We start from the raw sequence: 21914 nt of genomic DNA, 5'->3' as shown, positions 1-21914 counted from the left end.
TTAGCCCCTCCCCCCGCGCCTGCAGTAAATAGAGGCTGTCCCCGGACAATTGATCCCGTTAATAAAGAGTTAAGAAAATTCATTAGGAAGCAGGAATTTTATAGATTTAGTTAAAGGCTTCTTCCTATTTATGTCACTGAGAAAGGATAAAAATCCTTTTATCACTCTACAACTTGTTAATGTTTTACCCCAGGAGCACTTCATCTGTAATAAACATCTTAACAAAATATGCGTCCCTAGGGGGGAACCATTAATTTCCTTAAGGCCCCACACACGTAATCGCTTTTATTGCATGCAGGTGCTTCGTGAAATTGCATTGACTTGTAATAAACGTCCAGTAAAGAGCAGGTAGCACCTATGAGCGGGGATGGATTGTGCACCTGCCTACAGATGGGCTCGATACGGCCCGTTCTAATCCTTGGAGGGATTCTTCCCAGCTAACGTCGCCTAGTCTTGATGCCGAGAATTTCTGCTCTACGGGGCCCCAGGAAGGTAAGCCTTTTGCATCTTTCCGCCCTGCCGGCTCCCCTTCTTGGATGATGCTGTCAGAGCCTCCCAGCTAGGTGACGGTGCTCCCAGCCCCCTCTTTCTCTCGCCCTCCCTCCCTCTTTCACACTATTGTCTGCAATAGCAAGTGGTGGGGTAATAATAACCAGCTATTAAAGAAAGGGGTACCCCAGCGCCATAATGCATGCGAAATGTCATTCATCTTTTTCTTCTTCTGATTTAGCTAATTTCAGCATCTTCACCCAAGCTCCGAATATTTTTAGCCAACGATTTTTTTTTGGAATTTGTTAAGGGCTTACTAGGTGCCAGGTATTATGCTAAGCGTCGGGTTGGATACGGTTTTATCAGGTTGGACAACAGTCCCTGTCTCAGGAGGGGCTCATAGTCTTAATCGCCATTTTACAGATGAGGTAACTGAGGCACAGAGAAGTGAAATGACTTGCCTAAAGTCTCACAGTAGACAAGTGGTGGACCCGAGGTTAGAACCCAGGTCCTTCTGATTCCCAGGCCTGTGCTCTCACCACCCTGCCACGCAACTTCTCTTGAGGGTTCTTGAAGAATGTCATTTTTCAATCTCCGAAAGAATCTTGAAGATGGCATGATAGGTGGGACTCTTTTTTGTGGTCCGAAGTACATTTTTCCATCAGTTGAAAGGCGAAATAAATAGCTTGTAGCTTGGCCTCTCCCAAGAAGAGTTTACGGAGCAGAATTTAGGTATATTCGGTAAAGTAGTTAGGCAGAATCGTGCATTTATAGTGCACTCTCTCTCTGCTCTCCACGGCCCTCGGCTGCTCCTCGCCTTAAACTAAGGTAAAGGGGCTCCATTTCTCCCGCACAGAGTCCAGCTGTGCCTCAGGGCCGACTACGCTGGCCCTCTCTCCTCTCCGATGCGACGTTTTTTCTCGGTATCTGCCCGGAGGAGTTGCCTAGACCTTCTTCTCCTCGAGCCCCATGGTCGGCCACCAGTGAGGGGGCCTCTTTCGGGCAGAGGGAGCGGGGAGAAGAGCCGCATTCCAGGGAATTAGCTCTTCTATATTCGCTCCTGCCCCGGGGAGGGGCAGGAAAAGCGATTCTTCCCCACTAACCCGATCCGTTCCCGAATCGTCGCCGAGTATGAAAGCCCGTGTTTTCTGTCCAGACCAAAGACTAGGTGCTCTGCACCAGTAAGTGCTCATTAAATGCGACTGGCTGAGTTCTGCCGCGGGAAGACCCGCACATAGTAAGTGCTCAATAAATAACATTGCGTGGACGGGGAAGTAGGTTGTTAGGGCAGATGCAGTTTTGCTCATAGGACGGACGGACCTCGGAGCCCGGGATGGGCTGGAGGCAGAGGGCTGAGCTAGGTGAGCTCCGATCCCTGCCTAGGCTAGGCCGCCTCCTGCGGGAGTGGGAAGAGAGCGGGGACCCCTTCGCCTCCCACATCTCGCTTAAGGGTCCTACTCGGCCTCTCCAAATGGCCTAGGGGAAGGCAGCAGCTGTGCTTTGCTGGAAAATAGATCCCAGAGGAAGAGACGACGGCTTCCTCCGTGGAGGACGAGAGATCCACCCAGGAAGGGGAAAAATGCCATCTAACGTCAGGACACGAACACTCACGGAGAGCTAAAGCGCTATGAGCTCTCCACCCGACCCCCACTCAATCCCGCTTGAGCCAAAGGTCCGGGGCGCCCTTTGGGCTGGAGGAAGCAGCGGTCAGGGTCCCGTTTTGCCGACCCAATAGTCTCCCCCGAGACAAAAGGAAGCACGAAAGGGCTGAAACCAAAGGCCCGGAAAGACCTCATCCTCAGGGTCCCAAGGGTTTTTTTGAGGGGGGGGAGAGTGGAGAAAGGACGAGGCTTCCCTGGAGAATTCCTCCAAGCTGATTACAGTGAGGCCGGACGACGCCGACGATGCCAACTGAAAAAGCGTGGGCGGGGGAATGATGGTCAAGGCTGGGGTAGCCAGGAAGGTGGACTGAAGGGCAGAAACCCCTTTCCTCCCTGGGCTCTCAGTTTCCCTAGTCCTGATCCCGGGGCAGAACCGTTACCTAGTGTTTCCTCGGACCGCATCTAGGATTGCCCGTTTCCAGGCCGAAGAGGGCAGAGGGGAGAGTCCCGGACCCCACTAATAGAGAAAACGGGCCTGGAGGATTCTGGACGCCAGAAGGACAGCGTGGTTCCGGGGGGAGGGGGCGGCGAAGAAGAGAGAGCAGATGTTGTCCAGCTGTTCACCTCTCCACGGAGGGCAGGATGAGAAGACATGTCCCTTGAGCAAGTGGAAGTATTTTGGCCGGATAGCAGGAAGAACTTCCTCTTAGCCGCGGTTGGTACCAGTTGCATCTTAATGAGTAACTCAGGGAAGCTGCGGAGATCTGCTGGAAGATCTCGGAAAGCAGAAGAGATTTTCCCTAGGGCCAGCACCTCACGGCCACCTCTGCTTTCCAGAGCCACGAAGCGGGAGTGATTTGGGGCGCGGTGGCGAGTGGGGTCGGGGCGAGGGAGTCAGCGCTCGTCCCCGCCTTGGGCGATCAGTCTTTCGCAGCCTCTCCCTCTCTGGTACCTTTTTTGAAATATAAAATAAAGAACAAAACATTTTATCTATCATTTTGTAGAAATCGGAGAGGGCAAGTGCGCCCATCCGGGGCTCCCGAGGAGGGGCCGAGACTGAGTTTACGGCAGCCAGGGCCAATGGGGCAGGGGTCCCGGGCCGGGAGTCTGAGCCCGCGAGCCTTCACGCAACCTCTAGTCCAGCTCCGGCTCTGAACGTTATAGTCGGAGAAGCCTCCCTGACTCCCGCTGGAGCTCGGAGGGGCTGGAATCTCCCACGACTCCGAAACCGGCATAAGCCCCCCAGCCGGGTCAGTTGGGAGCGCGGTGGGAGGAAGCGAGGCCGGGCTGGGCACGAGTGGTTTTCCCCGCGGCCGCCGGCTCAGACCCGTTTTCCCCTAGAGCTTCAGTAGCCCGGTCCCTAAGGGCTAGCGAGCCGGGCCCGTGGGCCAGGGCCATCATCCGCTGGTCAGCTCGGGGTCAGGACGGCGCTCTGGCCCTGCGGGAGCTCAGACCTCGGACAAGCTGCCGGTATAAGGCTGCGGAGACAACGAGGAGGTCACTGCTCTCCAGCGCAACGCTGCAGGTCCTTCAGGGGAGCCGGGGCTACTGCCGGGCGAGAACGGGACGGCCCACCTCCCTGGGCCAACCCGGGTCCCCTTCCCGGTCTGTCTGGAGGGGCAGTTTCCTTCCCTGGGCAAAACTACCCGTTCCTTCTCTCCCGGTTCCTCGGGCAGCGTCCATTCTATGCATGAACCACCCAAGGGGCTCCGTCCTGAGCTTCGCCGGTCCCCAGGAGCAAGGGCCGTGCCAACCACGATCGGGACCCGGTTTTCCCCGCCGCACCAGCTTGGAGCCAAAGTTCCCCTTTTCCCGTTTAAGATCGCAAGGCTTGCACGCTTTGAAGGACACTGGAGCCCGGGAACGGCCCCATTTCTTCTTCCACTTAGTTTTCCGGCCTTCTGTTACAGGAGCACACTTGTACGTGTACACATACACACGCACATCCTCACACACCTGCCTCAGCTAGACTTTTGGGGGGGTTTGTTGGAGAAGTGGAATTTGTAGTCCCAGTTGCCCGTGGTCTCCCCCGACGCGCTCTGGGCTGAGGCCCACAAAGGCTAAATCCTGTCCTTTTGGGGAACCCGCAGGTCCTAACCCGATGACCCGAAAAGGGCAATCCGGCCCGGATCGTGCCCCGGACGTGTCTGCAGGAGGAACACGGAGGCTGACGAAAAGACGCTGCCCGCAAACTCGCAGAACATGACCATTGCTTGGGCTTGGGGATCTTGGGGAGACAAAGGAGTCCGGAGATCCCGGGGGGCTCAGATAGTCCTCCCCTTCCCACGTGACGCTGGGGCCGGGGCCTGGTCCCAAAAGAAGTTCGGCGGGCTCCCTCGGTGGGTAGGACGTGGGCTCGGGAAAAAGAGCCTTCGGGACGGGGAACGGCACTGGCTGGATTTTCTCATCTATTGCTTTAACCTCGAAGTTCCAGGTTTGAGGTGGGCAAGGTGGTGGTAAATGAAGAGTACTTCGAGACCGGTAGGAACTCGGAAAGGGACAGGCGTGGCGGAGCGCTGCGGGGAGTTGTTCACAGCTCCTCGGGGAGGCGAGGGAGACGAGGCCGAAGAGGGCCCGGCCACTCCCGGGACCTGACCCGGAGCGCTTCTGCGATCCTTTCTGTCCAGGAGATGAGCTGCCTCAAAGGGAGACACGAATCCCAGCCGCAGCCCCGGACCCTAGAACTCTCCACCCTCTAGACTGTAAACCCGTTGTGGGCAGGGATTGTTTCTCTTTATTGCTGTATTGTACTTTCCAAGTGCTTAGTACAGTGCTCTGCACACCGTAAGCGCTCAATAAATACGATTGAATGAATGAAAGAATGAACTCGGCCCGTTTCTGCCAAACCCAGGCTCAGCTCCGGTGGGCGCAGGGGTCAAGGGAAGCGCTAGCCCGCAAGTCCCAACCGTCGGGGCCTGCAAGGACGGGGCTGTGGGCGTCCTCAGAAGAGGGATTAGGAGTAGGAGCCGGGGGCCTGGAGCAGGGGGCCTTGGCTCTGAAGTCCTGAGCATCTACGACCTGTCCGGGACGAGGAGCCCCTTCTTTAGGTCTTGGTGACCGAGCCCTCCGAGCCCGTTCTCAGTGGTCACGAATGGAGAATAAAGAAAGTTTCAGCACCCAGGGAGAGAAAGTCTCACCGCCAGAGCGAAGATGCGGGAGAGAGGAAGAGAGGAAGGGAAGAGAAGTTGGAGGAAGGCAAGGAGATGGAAGAGGAGGGGGAGGGCGGCCGGAGGGGAGAAGAAGCGACCCCCGATTCGTCTCGGCGCGGTCGACCACCGGCTGGAGGGGTTTTCGGCTGGAGCGGACTGAGGGCTTTTCGCAGGGAGTGTCTGAGTCAGGCCACACCAAGTGGCTCGTCCTTCCATATGAAAAGAATCGCGGGGCTTTTCAAACAACTGAGAAGAGGATTTCAGAGGCAAACTTTTTGACAAATGCAATTAGGGAAAATATAAGATCCAAAAAGAGTTCAAAAGAACCGGAGCAGGGAAATGGATAAAAAGTAAATAACACACAGTATAAAAATGTTTCCTATTAAATTCTCCCTATAGACAGTTTCCTTTTTTGGACTTCATGGATTTCATGCTATTCTAATCTCATTTAGTTTTGAAATGTCACAATTGAAATGGCAAACCTTTACAGGCTTTTTTCACATTTCGGAAATGTCCTGTTCTTTCATATCCTTCTGGGCAGTGGGGGGGAATGGGGAAGAAAGAAAATCTTTCGACTCAGGACGCCCAGGCGTTTTTCTTATAATCCTTTTATAGAAAAGTCGATCGAAGTGGCCCGTTTGGGAAAGACTGCCAACCAAAGCCCGAGCGGGACACTTTCGTCTAGAAGCCCGGGAGGCGCAGGGCCGGGACTGCCGGCCGCAGCTAGCCCTAGCCAGTCGACCGAGCGACCGAACGACCGACCGACCGACGATCGACGGGGACGATAGAGAACTCCAGCCGGCCGATGGCGCTCCCGCCGATCCGTCGCTGTAATCAAAGAGTTAACTAGGATGTCCTAGCACACAAATGAGTAAATGTGGGATAATTAGGAAACAAATTCTACAAACATCTTGAAAGGGGCAAAAGACCTTTGATCTTTATATAGAAAAGAAAGCATTACAATACAGCCCGGCTTTCGGGGTCTGCACACGTTTTATACTAAGGCAGAGGATGGTATCTTTCCGAAAAATCAAGTAACACCTAATTCCATCATACCCTAATTATCCTAACTGCTTTCATATGTCTAAAGGTATTTCCCCAGAAGATTAGAGGACAGAGAGGGACTGACAAAATAATTAAATATGCAATTTGCCAAGCTGGGGCAATATGGCTTTGAAATCACCTTTTCAGGAAGTTTTACAGCTTGTTCATTGACATATATATTGCAGCCTTCAGATTCTTATTTAAGCCCTTTTGATTACCTTAATGGATTAATACCCGAGTACCATCAGTGTAAAGACTAATACCCAAAACCTGTTCCTCATTTGACAAAAATTGCACCGGCTTCCTCCCAGGTTAGGACAAAACCCCGCTCTTTGGAATTTGCCTTCTCATTTTTTAAATAATTAACCGTTTGCCAGACAACTCGCCAAACACGCTTGTCCGGGCCTCTCGGGCGTTATCGATTTCAGTTCCGGGCACGGCCCTTCTGCCCTTTAAGATTTCCTTGACAGAATCGGGCTGAATGGGTCCAGCCCAGTTCGCACTAGGATACGGTATCCCTGGGGCTCTGAGGTGTGATGGTTCCTGCATCCTACGGGATTTATATTGAGTGGGATTCTCCTAATGAGCGACCTTCTCAGGATGGCAGAAATGACAAACCGTTGGTCCGGATTGGATGGCCGTCTCACAGTCACAGAAGATTGATCTAGGAGTCTAGAGCTTGTGGGGGCGGGGGGGGGGGGGGACAGGTGTGTGTGTGTGTGTGTGTCTGTGTCTGTGTCTGTGTCTCGGGGATTGGGGGTTGGGGAGCAGCTCGACTCCCAGCCCTGGTCCTGGGGCGCTGACTCTGTTCTGGCTATTTCACACTCAGCCCCACCCCAGGAGGCGGCCTCAGCCGAGGGGGAAAAGGCAGAGACTTCACAGAGCAAATCATCCTCGGGACATTCACGTCTGTGAGCCGAGCTGTAAAAACCACCCTCATCAAAGCTGGCGGTCAGGACTTGCTGCTTTGATTTTTTTTTTTAATCAAGTTTGAGATCAATGATTTCCCCCTGGAAACTGAGCACGGTCAGGAGACCCCATGGGACAAAAGTCTGGAGATTTCAGGTTGGGGGGGGGGGGGGCAGATTCCCTAGCAAACCGGAAGATGCTCGCTGATCACCCATGTGGGCTCTTTCCTGGCATCTGAACAAACAAGTCTCGGGGCGGACAAGCTGTCTCTGGAAGCTTCACTGTGGAGCTTCACTGTGGAGGGGGATCCTTTCCCAGCACAATCCACGGTGTGCGCGGCCCTTTTGGTGATAGGGCCTCGGCTATTCCCGAGAGGGTGATGTGACCAAAGAGCACAGCCTTTTCTGCCACAAACATCTCCCCCGTTAAAGTGTGGGCTCTTTGTAACTCGGATCTGTACCCTTTAAGCACTTGATATTCACCCCCACCTTCAGTCCCCTAGTACTTATGTACGTTTGAATAAGTTATTTTAATGTCGGTCCCCCAACTCTAGAATGTAAGCTCCTTGTGGACAGGGAACCTGTCTACAAACTCGGTTGCATCGTACTTTCCCAATCACTTGGTACAGTGCTCTGCACATAGTAAAGTGCTCAGTAAATGCCACTGATTGATTGATTGTGGGAAGGGAGCAGATGTGTCTTTTGCTTTTGTTGACTTTTCCAAGCGATTGTTTGGGTGCAGTGTCCTGTACAATGTGCTAGAACAAGTCAACAGAAGCAAAAAACACATCTGCTCCCTGCCCACAATCAATCAAAAGTATTTATTCAACACTAACAGTGGGCAGATCACTAGCTAAGCACTTGGAAAAGTGCAATAGAATTGTTAGACACGATGCCTGCCCTTGAGGATTTTTTCATCTAATGGGAGAGACAAATATTAAAATAAATTACAGGTAGAAGAAGCACCAGTGTATACAGATATGTACATAAGTACTATGGGGTTGGACCGGATATCAAAGTGCTTAATGGGTACAGACTCAAGTACAAAGATGATTTAGAAGGGAGGGAGCATGGTGTGGGGAGATGAGAGGTTAGTCAGGGAAGGCTTCCTGGAGGGGAGATGATATTAGAAGGGCTTTGAAGATGGGGAGAGTGGAGATCTCTCAGATATAAAGTCAGGCTGTGATATTTATTGAGTGCTTACTGGTATTAAGCTCTTGCTCTTCACTGTACCAATAAACAGACACATAACAATCAACAGATACATTCCCTTAAGGGAAGGGAGTTCCAAGCAGCAGAGAGGTGTGGGCAATGGGATGTCAGCAAGAAAGAAGAGATTGAGGCACAGTGAGTAGTTAGGTGTTAGAATGAAGTGAGCAGTTTGGGTTGTAGTAGGAAACCAGCGAGGTTAGGAAGGAGGAAGAAAGCGCATTAAGGGCCTTAAAACCAATGGTGAGAATTTTCTGTTAGATATGGAGATTTTTTAAATGGTATTTATTAAATGCTGACTATGTGACAGGCACTGGAGTAAAGATAATTAAGTTGGAAAATACAAGATAATTGTGTTGGACATAGTCCCTGTCCCACATAGGGTACATAGTATTAATCCCTATTTTACGTGCGAGATAACTGAATCCTTGAGAAGTTGTGACTTTTCCAAGGCCACACAGCAGACAAGAAGTGGAGTCGGGATTAGAACCCAGGTCCTCTGACTCCTAGGCCCATGCTGTTTCCATTAGACCAAACTGCTTCTCAGTGATTAGGCAACCATTGCAGATTTTTGAGAAGTGAAAAGATGAGCACAGAATGATGTTTTAGAACAATGATTCAAGCAGCAGAGTGAAGTATGGACTGCAGAAGGGAGAGGCAAGAGGCAGGAAAGTCAGAGAGGAGTGATCAATAAATATCATTACTATTACTACAACAAACAACATTTTCTCAAGAGTTCCAAATCTTCTCCTGGTGGCAGTATCTTAAGGTCTGAAAACTGGAATATGTAATGTTAACTCTTTGTGAGCAGGAATCATCTCTATCAGCTCTATTGATTGTAAAAAACGGTATTTGTTAATCACTTACTATGTGCCAAGCACTGTTCTAAGTGCTGGATTACTCTCCCAAGTGTTTGGTACAATGCTCTGCATACAATAAGTGCTCAATCAGTTCCATTGATTAACTGATTGGGGGCAGTTCTGCTTGCTTCTTCTTGGCAGGTGGGAGGGAAGCTGGATGCTGGCTACCTGGATGTCCCCTCTGCCCAGCTCACGGGCAATCATAGGCTGGTAGAGAGAGGACTGACCATGGCAAGCTCTGCCACAGCACCCAGAAATATTTTGCCGCTGCAGAGAAAGAATCCAGAGCAACAACAAACACAAAAGACCTGACACTTCCCCCCCACGACCATTGCAGAGTTTCCAAGGGACTGAGTGGGAGGGCTGGGGTAGGGAGTGGGCCAGGGTGAGGCAGAGCTGAGCAGAACCCATGGAAGATAGAGGATGGAGGCAAGAATAGGAAGGGGGAGACTGAACAGGTTCAAACACCTGGCTCCCCAGAGGAAAGGAAAGATTTGCTGGCCTATCTTTCCATTAGGTTGCATGCCTTAGGCTGGGCACACAGCATTATGTAATGATGTTCATATGGTTTATCACCTGAATTTAGAACATCTTTTGGTGATAATCCTGATTTCCTCATCTCTCCCCTCAGAAAGTGCCCTCTGCCCTAAGGGCAGAGGGAGGCTGGACACTTTCGATTTTTCAGCCTCAGCTACTCTCTCTGATTGCACTCCCTGTTCAATCAATCATATATATTGAGCACTTTCTGTATGCAGAGCACTGTACTAAGCACTTGGTAGACTATTATATAATAGAGTTGGTAGATAGTCCACAATGAGCTTACAGCCTCACCATCTGAAGTGGGCCTGGAGGGAACCTGGCCATTAACCCTAGAGTTCAGCTCCCTGGAGACCCAGGTTTTGATGTGACAAGGCTCTGGGGCCTAGAATAATAGTATTCTCATTCATTCATTCAGTCAGTCATATTTATAGAGCACTTACTGTGTGCAGAGCACTGCACCAAGGGCTTGGAAAGTACAATTCAGCAACAGATAGAAACAATCCCTACCCAACAGTTGGCTCACAGTCTAGAAGAGGGAGTCAGACATCACAACAAGTAAACAGGCATCAATGGCACCAATATAAACAAATAGAATTATAGATATAAGCACATCATTAATGAAACAAATAGAATAATAAATATGTATATATATACACAAGTGAGAGATATGTATATATATTTACACAAGTGGGACAGGGAGGTGGATAGCGCCCTTGGACTAAGTGTCCAGCTTCTGTGGAGCCCATAACAACTCTGCTCTGAGGACTGAGGGGAATAAGTTAATGAAATGGGGAGAGCTCAGAGTCCCTAAGCTACCGTCTCCCTGGATGGAAGGCATCAGCCCCAGCCTGCCTGCCCTGGACAAACTAGTGAGGCCTGTGGCCAGGTAGGTATAGGTTAGTTTGGCTAAGAAGTGACCCTTCCCAATCTGCTACCACTTCCAAGATTAAGCTCAAAAACCTCCCAGAGAAGAAGAATATCATCACTGTGCCCAACACCAGTTACTGAGGTAGGGCTCCCAGATTCCAAGGTAGGACACTGTCAATCTTAGAAATTCAGAGCCAGGGCTTCTCCCAAATCCCAAGGGCATAAGGGAGTAACCATAGGCATGCTGCCAGGGACCACTCAATCAATCAGCGGTATGTTGCCAAATTGTACATTCCAAGCAGTTAGTACAGTGCTCTGCACATAGTAAGCGCTCAATAAATACTATTGAATGAATGAATGAATGAATTTATCAAATGCTCACTGTGTGAAGAACACTGTTTAAGCGCTTGGGAGAGTACAGTAGAACAGAGTGGGTAAATTCCCCAAACTGGTTTTAGATGCTAGAAATGGTGGTGGGAGAAGAAGCAGAGAAAGAGGAGGTAGAGAAGGAGGAGGGGAGAGTAGTTGTAATATTTATTGAGCTCTCACTGCTGCAGTGGATTTTAGTAAGATCTTGAAAAGTACAAAACTAAGAAGTGAGATACCCTTAAGGAACACTACATTCTTTTGGGAGAGCAGATATAAAAGTATCTACAAATAGAATAATCAAAATGAACAACTGCATATACAATTGAACAAACATATATAGGTAAGTGTTGAGGGTGGATATCCGTTTCTAAGTGCTAGAGATGGCTGACGGCTGAAGGAAAAGACAGAAGTGGGGGGAGGGGAGGGGAGGGAGAGGAGAGGGAAGAGGGAAAAGTGAGGGGGGAGAGGGAAAAGAGGGGAGAGGAAAGGAAAGGAAATGGAGAGAAAGGAGGGAGGCATGGAAGGAAGAGAGTAGACAGAGGGGAAGGAAAGAAGGGAAGGGGGAAAGGAAGAAGAGGAGAAAAGGGAGGGAAAGAGGAGAAGGAAGAATTGGGTGAGGAGAGAAGAGCTGGGCTGGGAACTGACCATCGGACTCCCTGGGAGGCCATAGGATGAGTCCAAGACCAAGGAAAAGCCAAGGGTCAGCTTGGTGGAGGACCTTGAGGAGACAGGGTCTGGAGCGGCAAGCAGCTGGAGAACGAGGCTATCCTAGGCAAGACCATCTTCAGGACTGTGTAAGGCATGAAACGAGAGCCCAGTGAGCTGCACCATCATGTGATCTTACCATACATCACACCTTGAGGCAGCATCACTTTGCACCACCTGCACGACAAGACTGCGGGGGGAACGCTCTTTGGGACCACACCCTACTACTGTTTTGAGTCACGCCTGGATGCTCGCTGGGCCCTGGGAGGTCAGCGTAGGTTAGGGCTCAGGCCATTCTGCTCCCAAAAGCCTCTGCATGGGCAGGAGGAAGTGGCACATGTCCATTGGGTCGGATTGGTGCTCAGGCTTCCTCCTTTTCCCCTCTGCAAGCTGAACTCTCCTGCCTCCTGCTTGCTTCTTTTTTAATGGAATTTGCTAAGTGCTTACTGTGTGCCACACACTGTATAGTAAAAGGAAGCTAATCAGGTTGGACACAGTCTATGGCCCACATGGGGCTCACGGTATTAATCCCCATTTTACAGACGAAATAACTGGTGCCTAGAGAAGGGAAATGTCTCACCCAAGGTCACACAGCAGACAAGAGGCAGAGTTGGATTGGAACAGAGGTCATCTGACTCCCAGGGCCTTGCTCTATCAACTAAGCCAAGTTGCTTCTAGAAGTGGATGAGGAGAGGAGAGCTGGGCTGGGAAATGACCTCCAGAGTCCTGGCAGGCTATGGAACAAGCAAGTCAAGGATGAAAGAAAAGCAATGGGATAGCTCAGAGGAGGGTCTTAAGGTGACAGGGCCTGGAGCAGGAAGCTGCGGGAGAAGGGAACAGTGTGACCTAGTGGATAGATCACAGGCCTAGAAGTCAGAAGGACCAGGGTTCCACCTGGAGAGTTTCCAGTACTCTACCAGTCTTGACTATGGGAGGAAGAGTCAAGCAGAGGCATATCCATTCCATTCCTAGCTTGGGCAGGGGCTAGCAAGTGGAAGGCAATCTGCTGCAAGTCACAACTCACCTGTTTTGGGCAGCAGCGGCGTGGGAGAGAGTCGAGGGTGGATAATCAAGTTTACTGTGCAGAAGGAGGCAATGATAAATGACTTCTGTATTTTTATTAAGAAAACTCTATGGATATATTAACAGAACAATTGCAGGTGAAGGTGGGGCATCCTGGGAGAGATGAGTCCATGGAGTTGCTATGGGTCAGAGACAACTCAATGGCATTAGACAAGACAAGAAGTCACTTAACTTTGTGCTTCAGATACTTCATCTGTAAAGTGGGCATTTAGACTGTGAGCCCCATGTGGGATACAGATTGTGACCAATCTGATTTGCTTGTATCTATCCCAGTGCTTAGTATAGTGCTTGGCAAGTAGTGAGAACTAAACAAATACCATAAAAAAAAATGAGGCCATCCTGGGCAAGACTGGTTTCAGGACTGTGGAATGACTGCACTCACTCAGCCTGGTGTGGGCATAAGCAGCCACAGTAATTTTCCTGATGCTGCTATGCCAAGTGGAGTACCTACATTTCGCAGACCCAGGCACCCTCTGGCTCCTGGCATCCCTGTCCTACCTCACTTGCCAGCTTTCCTTCCCCACACAACCCACAGCCAGGGCTCCCCAGTCTCCTGGCATTCCTGGTATTCCTCATTCCGGCTCAGTGATAGGGGAGGGGAATCCTTTTCCAGAGATAGGGCTGGACACAGGGAAATTGGCAATCATACTGCAGTGTAATGAGTAAACAAATAAACCTGTGCAGCTACTTTATTTCAGGGGGCACTGGAAGGGATGTTGGGGGTTCTATGAGCTCCAGTCTGATGCTGCCACTGTGACTTTAACCCAATACTCCCCTGCGGTCTGGGAGCAGTATCATGCAGAGGCAGAGTGGGTCCGGGCTGAAGGTTTAACAGATGGTGTGGGTGACTACCCTGCCCACCTGCCACTGCCAGTCACTGGAGAGGTCAGGGAGAACTCCTCATCTTCTTACCCAAACCCTGTCCTCCCCATCATTGTAGACAGTACCATTTTCTTCTCTGCCTCACAAGCCCCTAACCTTGGCGTTATCGTCGACTCATCTCTCTCATTCAACCCATGTATTCAGTCTGTCACCAAATCCTGTGGGTTGGTCCTTCACAGCAACGCTAAAATCTGCCCTTTCCTCTTCTTCCAAATTGCAACCTAGTTGATTCAAGCATCCTATCCCATCTTGATTACTGCATCAACCTCCTTGCTGACCTCCCTGTCTCCTGTCTCTCTCCACTCCAGTCCTTACTTTACTCTGCTGTATGAATCATTTTTCTAAAAAAAGTTGCATCCTTTAGAACCTCCAGTGGTTGGCTCTCCACATCCGCATCAACTTCCTAACACTTATCTTTAAAGCACTCTATCACCTTGCCCCCTCCTATCTTACCTCCCTGATTTCCAACTACAGCCCAGCCTACATACTTCAATCCTCTAACACCAATCTACTCACTCGCTGCCAACCCCTTGTTCAAGTCCCATCTCTGGCCTGGAACTCCCTCTACCTTCATATTTGACAGACAATCACTTTTCCCACCTTCAAAGCCTAATTAAAATCACATCTCCAATAGGTCTTCCCCAAATGAGCCCTTATTTCCTCTACTCCCTCTCCGTTCTGCCAATCACCCTTGGAATTGTACCTTTTATTTACCCCATCCTCAGCCCCACAGCATTTATGTACATATTTACATATGTACATATTTACATATGTACATAGAGAAGCAGCATGGCTCAGTGGAAAGAGCATGGGCTTGGGAGTCAAAGGTCATGGGTTTGAATCCCGGGTCTGCCACTTGTCAGCTGTGTGACTGTGGGCAAGTCACTTAACTTCTCTGTGCGTCAGTTACCTCATCTGTAAAATGGGGATTAAGACTGTGAGCCTCATGTGGGACAACCTGATTACCCTGTGTCTACCCCAGTGCTTAGAACAGTGCTCTGCACAGAGTAAGCGCTTAACAAATACCAACATTATTATTATATTTGTAATTTATTTTTATATCTGTCTCCCCCTCTAGACTGTGAGCTTCTTGTTGGCAGGGAACATGTCTACCAACTCTCTTACATTGTATTTGCCCAAACACTTATTACAGTGCACTTATCCTACCCAACCTTGACTACTGCATATACCTCCTCACTGACCTCTCTGCCTCATGTCTCTCCCCACTCCAGTCCATACTTCATTCTGCTGCCCAGATCACTTTTCTGAAAAAATATCCATTCACATCTCCCATTCTTCAAGAACCTCCAGTGGTTGCCCATCCACTTTCATATCAAACAGAAACTCCTTAAAATTGTCTTTAAAGCACTCAGTCAGCTCACCTCCTCCTACCTTAACTAAGTGATTTCCTACTACAACCCAGCCAGTACACTTTGCTCCTCTATTGCCAGCTTGCTTGCTGTGCCATAATTTAATATATCTCACTGCCAACTCCTTTTCCACATCCTCCCTCTGGCCTGAAATTCCCTACCCCTTCATACATGCCAGACCACTAATCTCCCCACCTTCAAAGGCTTATCAAGGTCACATCCCCCCCAAGAGGCAATAATAATAATAATAGTATTTGTTAAGAGCTTACTATGTGTCAAGCACTGTTCTAAGCCCTGGGGTCGATACAAGATAATCAGGTTGTACACAGTCCCTATCCCTTTTAGACTATACATTAGACTGTGAGCCCGCTGTTGGGCAGGAATTGTTTCTGTTGCCGAATTGTACATTCCAAGCGCTTAATACAGTGCTCTGCACACAGTAAGTGCTCAATAAATACAACTGAATGAATGAACCACTCCTACTGCTTCTTCCCTTCCCCTCACTATCTGTCGCTGTCCATCACCCCAACCCCATGCAATTTCACCTCTCAAATCAAATTATTTCAAAAACAAACCTTGTGATGGAGATGTGTTTTCAGGAGACAGCAAAAGGAAGGATCACTGAAGAATGAAACAAAAATGGATGCTAGGCAAGTACAGCATCAGAGAGGTACTGGCAGATGTGGGCATGGTGCCTATTTCTAGGAGGTCTCTGGTTCAGGTGCCATCTTGACTGTCCCAAGTGGTGGCCATCTTGAGGGTGGCAGGAGGCACACCACTGCCCCTGATGTGTGTCACCAAAGGTGACTGATAAATTTTCTTACCGTTTGAAGCCTGCCCCGGTCTTAGGGTGCACAATCCTCCAGTGAGCATCTCTTCAGCCTGGATTCCAGGGTTACCCTGGACACCTGATGATTTAAAAGGAGGACTTCCCCAAGACACTTTTCTTTCCATAAAATGTCCTCAGCTTTCCAAAGGCTTAGTCCTCAGGTCTGAGCCAAGTGCCAGCTGAGCCCCCAGCTCACTGTCTATGAGATGAGAGGGGTCCTCTTCCCCAACCCCGTACACACCCATCCACACAACTCAGCAGCTGCAGCTCACTATCTGAGATGTGGGGGGTCCCTTTCCCCTCAACCCTACACACACAGATCCCTGCTCTCACATATCCACACAACACCGCAGTTGAGACTTGCACCCCAACCTCTGGAAGCCTTGTACACAAGATCCAATGGGCCATCACCCTGCAGCTGAGGGGCCCCAGTACCCCACCCCTCTGAAACCCTGCATTGGTTCCACCTTCAATCAATCATATAGGGAAGCAACATGGCGTAGTAAATAGAGCATGGGCCTGGGAGTCATAAGGTCATGAGTTCTAATTCCGGCTCCGCCACTTGTCTGCTGTGTGACCTTAGGCAAGTCACTTCATTTCTCTGGGTTTAAGTTACCTCATCTGTAAAATAGGGAATAAGACTGTGAGCCCTATATGGGACAGGGACTGTGTCCAACCCAATATGTATCCACCCCAGCACTTAGTACAGTGCCTGGAACAGAGAAAGCACTTAACAAATACCATAATTATTATTTATGGAGTACTATGTGCAGAGCACCGTGCTAAGTGCTTGGGAGAGTACAATATAGCAGAGTTGGTAGACACTTTCCCTGTACACAGTGAGCTTACAGTCTAGAAGAGGAGTCAGTAATATAAATAAGTAAATTACAGATACGTACATAAGGGTTGTAAGGTTGAAGGAGGGGTGAATAAAGGGTGTAAATCCAAGTGCAAGGGTGATGCAGAAGGGAATGGGAGAAGATGAAATGAGGGCCTAGTCAGGAAAGACCTCTTGGAGGAGATGCACCCTCAATAGGCTTTGAAAGTGGAGAGGAGAGAGTGATCATCTGTTGGATATGAAGAGGGAGGGCATTCCAAGTCAGTGACAGGACACAGGTGAGGGGTCGGAGGAGAGATAGACTAGATCGAGGTACAGAGGGTACAGAGAGTAGGTTGGCACCAGAGGAGCGAAGTGTGCTGGCTGAATTGTAGTAGGAAACCAATGAGGTAAGGTAGGAGGGGGCAAGTTGATTGAGTGCTTCAAAGCAGATGGTAAGAAGTCCAAGCCAAATTTCCACTCTGACAGATGGAAAGGACTCAGTTCCTCCAGACCTAGTGGTTGGGCTGGTGCTTCCAGACTACATTACCCACTGCTGTGATGACACCATTTTCCTAATTGTAGTATTTGTTAAGTCCTTACTATGTGCTGTTAAGTCCTTACTACCTACACTTACTAGTGTAGAAACAGTGCAATTAGGTCAGGCACATCTCTGTTCCATATGGGGCTTACAGTCTAAAGGGGAGTGAGAACAGAAATTGAATTCCCATTTTGCAGATGAGGAAATAGAGAGAGGTTAGGTGACTTGCCCAAGGTCACACCGCAGACATGGGGCAGAGCCAAGATTAGAACCCAGGTCTCCTGACTCCCAGTCACTAGGCCACGCTTCTGGACCTCTCATACATGGACAGAACACCAGAGGTTAAACCTGCCCCTGTCCAACCTCTGGGCCAGACAGATCCTGTCTGGAATGGACCATACTGGTAGCACTGGGAGGAGCCAGGGTGACAACCAAGCCAACAGTGATACCCCTGACTGGAGGAGGGTTTCTCTACTCCCTGAATGTCCTTGTTTTCCCCAATTAGACTTTGAGCCCATCACTGGGCAGGGATTGTCTCTATCTGTTGCTGAATTGTACATTCCAAGTGCTTACTACAGTGCTCTGCACTTAGTAAGTGCTCAATAAATACTATTGAATGAATGAATGAACTCACGTTTGCTAGAGGTGGCTGAGATGCTGACTGGTTCTCAAGAAGAGGTTGAGCAGAAGGGAATCTCCTGGTTCCATGATACCAACAGAGAGGGGAGAAGAGAAGCAGCACGGGCCTGGAAGTCAGAAGGACCTGGGTTCTAATCCTTCCTCTGCCACTTGTCTGTTGTGTGATCTCAGGCAAATCACTTCACTTCTTTGGGTTTCAGTTACCTCATCTGTAAAATGGGGATTAAAACTGTGAGCTCTATGTGGGGCAGGGTCTGCGTCCAACCTGATTAACTTGGATCTATCCCAGCTCTTAGTACACCGCATGGCACATTGAGTGGCACATAATAAGTGCTTAACAAAAACCATTTAAAAAAAAGAGGGCTGGGCAGAGCCTCTCTCGGCAATGGTGGGCAGCAGAGGACTCCCAGAATTCCCCCCACCCTCTGCCCCGGGGTCCCCTTTCTTTATAGGTGGATGGCACAGGCTGCTTCCCCCACTCTGGAGCCCAGAACTCTCTGGCTTTGGCTGGCCCACATGCTCCATCCCAGGTGTCAGGGGAAGCGGCTGGCCCTTGTGCTTGGTCCAGGGGGGGCTTGCTCGTGTGCTCGGTTGGTGGGCGAGGGAAAAGGGGTAGCCCACATCCTCAGTCCCATGGGGGCGGCCCACATCTCTCTCACCTACCGGGTTTTTTTATGAATGGATTGTCGCCAGAAGAGATTCCAGGAAACTCCGCTTAAGCCATTGCACAGGTGGAGGCCTCGCCGGTTGTGCCGATGACACCCGGCCATCTTGGGACCCCGGCATCCAGCTCTCCTGCCGGTCCAGCCTCCCAGGCCCTTGGACACCCAGGGAAGGGGCACCAGGCCTGGTGGCAGAAAGCAACACCACTTCACTCCTTGTTTTCTAGGGCTTCGCTTCAGGCTGCAGCTTCCAGTGCCCCGTCGAGCCCAGGGAACAGTGAGGGGTCTGAAACCGGGAGGTCCACCCTGGCAACCTCCGCCGAGGCCCTGAGGACCGTGGGCAGGGCTCGCAGCCCCCCACCTGTGATGCTGACTCCAGATCAGGTGCCCCCATCTGGGCTCGCCAGTGCTGATGGGCAGGGTCGGCAATGCGGGGAGTGGAAAGAGGGTTGCTTGAGTCCCAACTTTATGTGTGTGTGGTGGGGGGCACCCCCTTTGCAGAAAGCAGGGATGCTCCAGAGCCCAGACGGTCCAAGGAATAGTAGGAAGCAGCATGGCATGGTGGATAGAGCAAGGGCCTGGTAGTCAAAAGGTCATGGGTTCTGATCCCGACTCCACCACTTGTCTGCTGTGTGAAGGCAAGTGAAGGCAAGTCACTTCACTTCTCTGTGTCTCAGTTTCCTCATCTGGCAACTAGGGAATAAGACTATGAGCCCTATGCAGGACAGGGACTGTGTCCATCCCGGCGATTAGTACAGTGCCCGGCACATAGTAAGTACTTAACAAATACCTTAATAACAATAACAATAGTAGCTCCGGATGCACGCGAGCGTTGTAGCTATTGAAATGCAAAGTGCGGGACGCTGCTGGCTGCCCCGGGGTGAGGGCTGGAGGGGGTGAGCCGGGGGGAGGGGTGGGACGGTGGGACGGAAAGACATTGGTCACTGCACGTGGTGCTCAGTTGGGCCCGGAGGTGGTCAGGGGAGACTCAGCAGGGCAACGGACACAACCCCCCCCCCGACTCCTTTCGGAAGGCGGGGACGGATCTTGGGGGAGGAGAGTGTGCGCAGCAGAGAGGGGTGTGTGTGCAGCATAATAACGAAGGTATTTGTTAAGCACTTACTACGTGCCAGGCACTGTACTAAGCGCTAGGGTGGATACAAGCAAGTCGGTTTGAACACAGTCCCTGTCCCATGTGGGGCTCACCGTCTCAATCCCCATTTTACAGATGAGGTGACTGGGGCTCAGAGAAGTGAAGTGACTTGCCCAAGGTCACACAGCAGACAAGTGGCAGAGTCGGGATTAGAACCCATGACCTTCTGACTCCCAGGTCCACCATGCCATAGTGCTTCTCTACTACGCCATGCCGCTTCTCCACTACGCCATGCTGCATAGAGGGGTGTGGATGGAGCAGAGAAGGGTGCAGCGCCAAAAGACCTCCCAAAAGGAAGCAGTCCAGCATTCACCCCCTTCCCCACCTCCCCCTCCTCCGCATCAAGATCATCTCAGGCTGCGGGTTGTTTCCGAGAGGGAACGTTCTCAGACAACAGGCTGACCCGGGCCCAGGGCAGGGCAGAATTTCCCATAAAAGGAGAAAGATAACATTCTTCACTTTTAAAGTTGCACAAAATCCATATACATATTTAATGTGCAATAAATGCGAACTGCTGGAAATTAACTAAATGAAAAAAGAATATATTTAATTGGAAAAATTTAATTTTGCTTTTATTCTTTTCCCCCCTTTTACTACTTTTTATATTATCTAAGCCCTACAGATGTCTCTGGAGATCACGGCCTCCTTAAAAACCTGCCTCCCTGACCTCTCGCCCGCAGAGATGGGGTTGGGATTAGTTTTAAGCTCCTCTCAGCCAGTTACTTTCCACTGCAGTTCCCACAATCCACGATTGCAGGACATCTCTGTAACGGACCAAAGATTTTTATTCACAATATTCCCCTAAAAAGCCGTTTGACGAAGAACACCGTCTCTGACATGTCAACCTTTGGGGGCCAAGATGTAGTAGGACATTTTTACCCAATGAAGGAAGGTGCCCTTTACGTCAGAGAACTGAAAAGAAAAGGTCAGCCATAGAAAGCGAAATGACCGAATGTATGTACCTATACTAAAAAAGCTCTTTCCAAGAGAAAATTCAACATAGCTCTTTTGTTTTGGGAGGGGCAAGATTTTCTTAAATGTTGACTGCCGAAAGGCAACAGGGGAGAAGTCAAATGACTTGGCAATCGTCATTCTGTTCTTTTCTGCAGACGAGAGAACGAGGTTACAAGAGAAGTCCTGGAAAGGAAACTGTTGATAGAAGAGTAAAATACTTTCCAAAGAGCAGCCGGGGGGGGGGGGGGGGGGGGAGGGGAGGGAAGAAAGAAAGAAAGAAAAACAAGGTGGGGGGGGGGAGGGAGGAGACAAAAACAGAGAGAGGGTGAGATAGAGAGTGAGACCGAGACAGAGAAAGAGACAGAAACGGAGTGTGAGCGAGAGGGTGAGAGACAGAGATAGAAACAGAGAGAGCGTGTGTGATTGAGATAGAAAGAGAGAAAGAAAGAGGGAGCGAGAGAGAGCCCGAGTAGGGTTTCCCTTTCCTCAGCACCGAGGTTGAGACTATCATTTTGCCAAGTACAGAAAAATCCAATTTGTTCAGTGAGGTTCCTATCTTATCTTTCTTCAGCCTTCTAACAAGATAACAGTCTAATGGTGTAATTTACAGTAACTTTTTAAAGGCAATTAGTTTATTATCATGAAACACACCATCAATATAATCTCTCATGCTTAACGCCACATTCTCCCAGGTTATCTGGTCCCACTTAATGCTAATGCCGGTTATCCTGAAAGCTGCTTGGTTTTCCAGGATCACTGGAGTGCTAATGGACATAAATAACATTCGCTTTAGCTGCAGCAAAGCGAAAACCTATAGATCACTTCTTGGGTCCCCAGCAAATCCCGTCTGATCTATCACCGTTTAGGAACTAAATGAGGCAACTTTAACAAACAGGTGGTCGACATAAAACGCATGTCGAGTGGACTGTGAACAGGGCCTTGTTTGTGAAACAGCCTATTAAGGAGTAGCTTTGTTTTAATGCAAGTTTCCTCTGCACTAGGGAACTGACCACAGCCAAAGACCTTTTCATTAAACCGTTTTTGACACTAAAAATCTCAAGGTCTGTCTGGCTGTTGTTATAGGGATGCAATATCCTTTCTGGGTTACCTTATTAAACAAAGTCTTTGTTGTGGTCCTTTGGATTTAGAAAAATATATTTCCATTAGACGACTATTTATCACCTAGAAAAGGTGAAGGCTTTTGCGGTTGTGTTAGCATTTTGTGGAGCAAATTTATTTTTTA

At 49.8% G+C, this 21914-nt stretch overlaps 1 long non-coding RNA gene across 1 annotated transcript; it reads left to right on the top strand.

Moving 5' to 3' along the window:
* Positions 1 to 310: 310 nt before the first annotated feature.
* LOC114811362 lies at positions 311 to 4483 on the top strand. Its single transcript, XR_003759056.1, has 2 exons — positions 311 to 492; positions 4181 to 4483. It is a non-coding gene; the product is annotated as an uncharacterized LOC114811362 (long non-coding RNA).
* Positions 4484 to 21914: the final 17431 nt, after the last annotated feature.

This window comes from Ornithorhynchus anatinus, chromosome 4, assembly GCF_004115215.2.
Source record: "Ornithorhynchus anatinus isolate Pmale09 chromosome 4, mOrnAna1.pri.v4, whole genome shotgun sequence".
NCBI classification, from domain to species: Eukaryota; Metazoa; Chordata; class Mammalia; order Monotremata; family Ornithorhynchidae; genus Ornithorhynchus; species Ornithorhynchus anatinus.
This window is presented reverse-complemented; position numbering and strand designations above follow the sequence as displayed.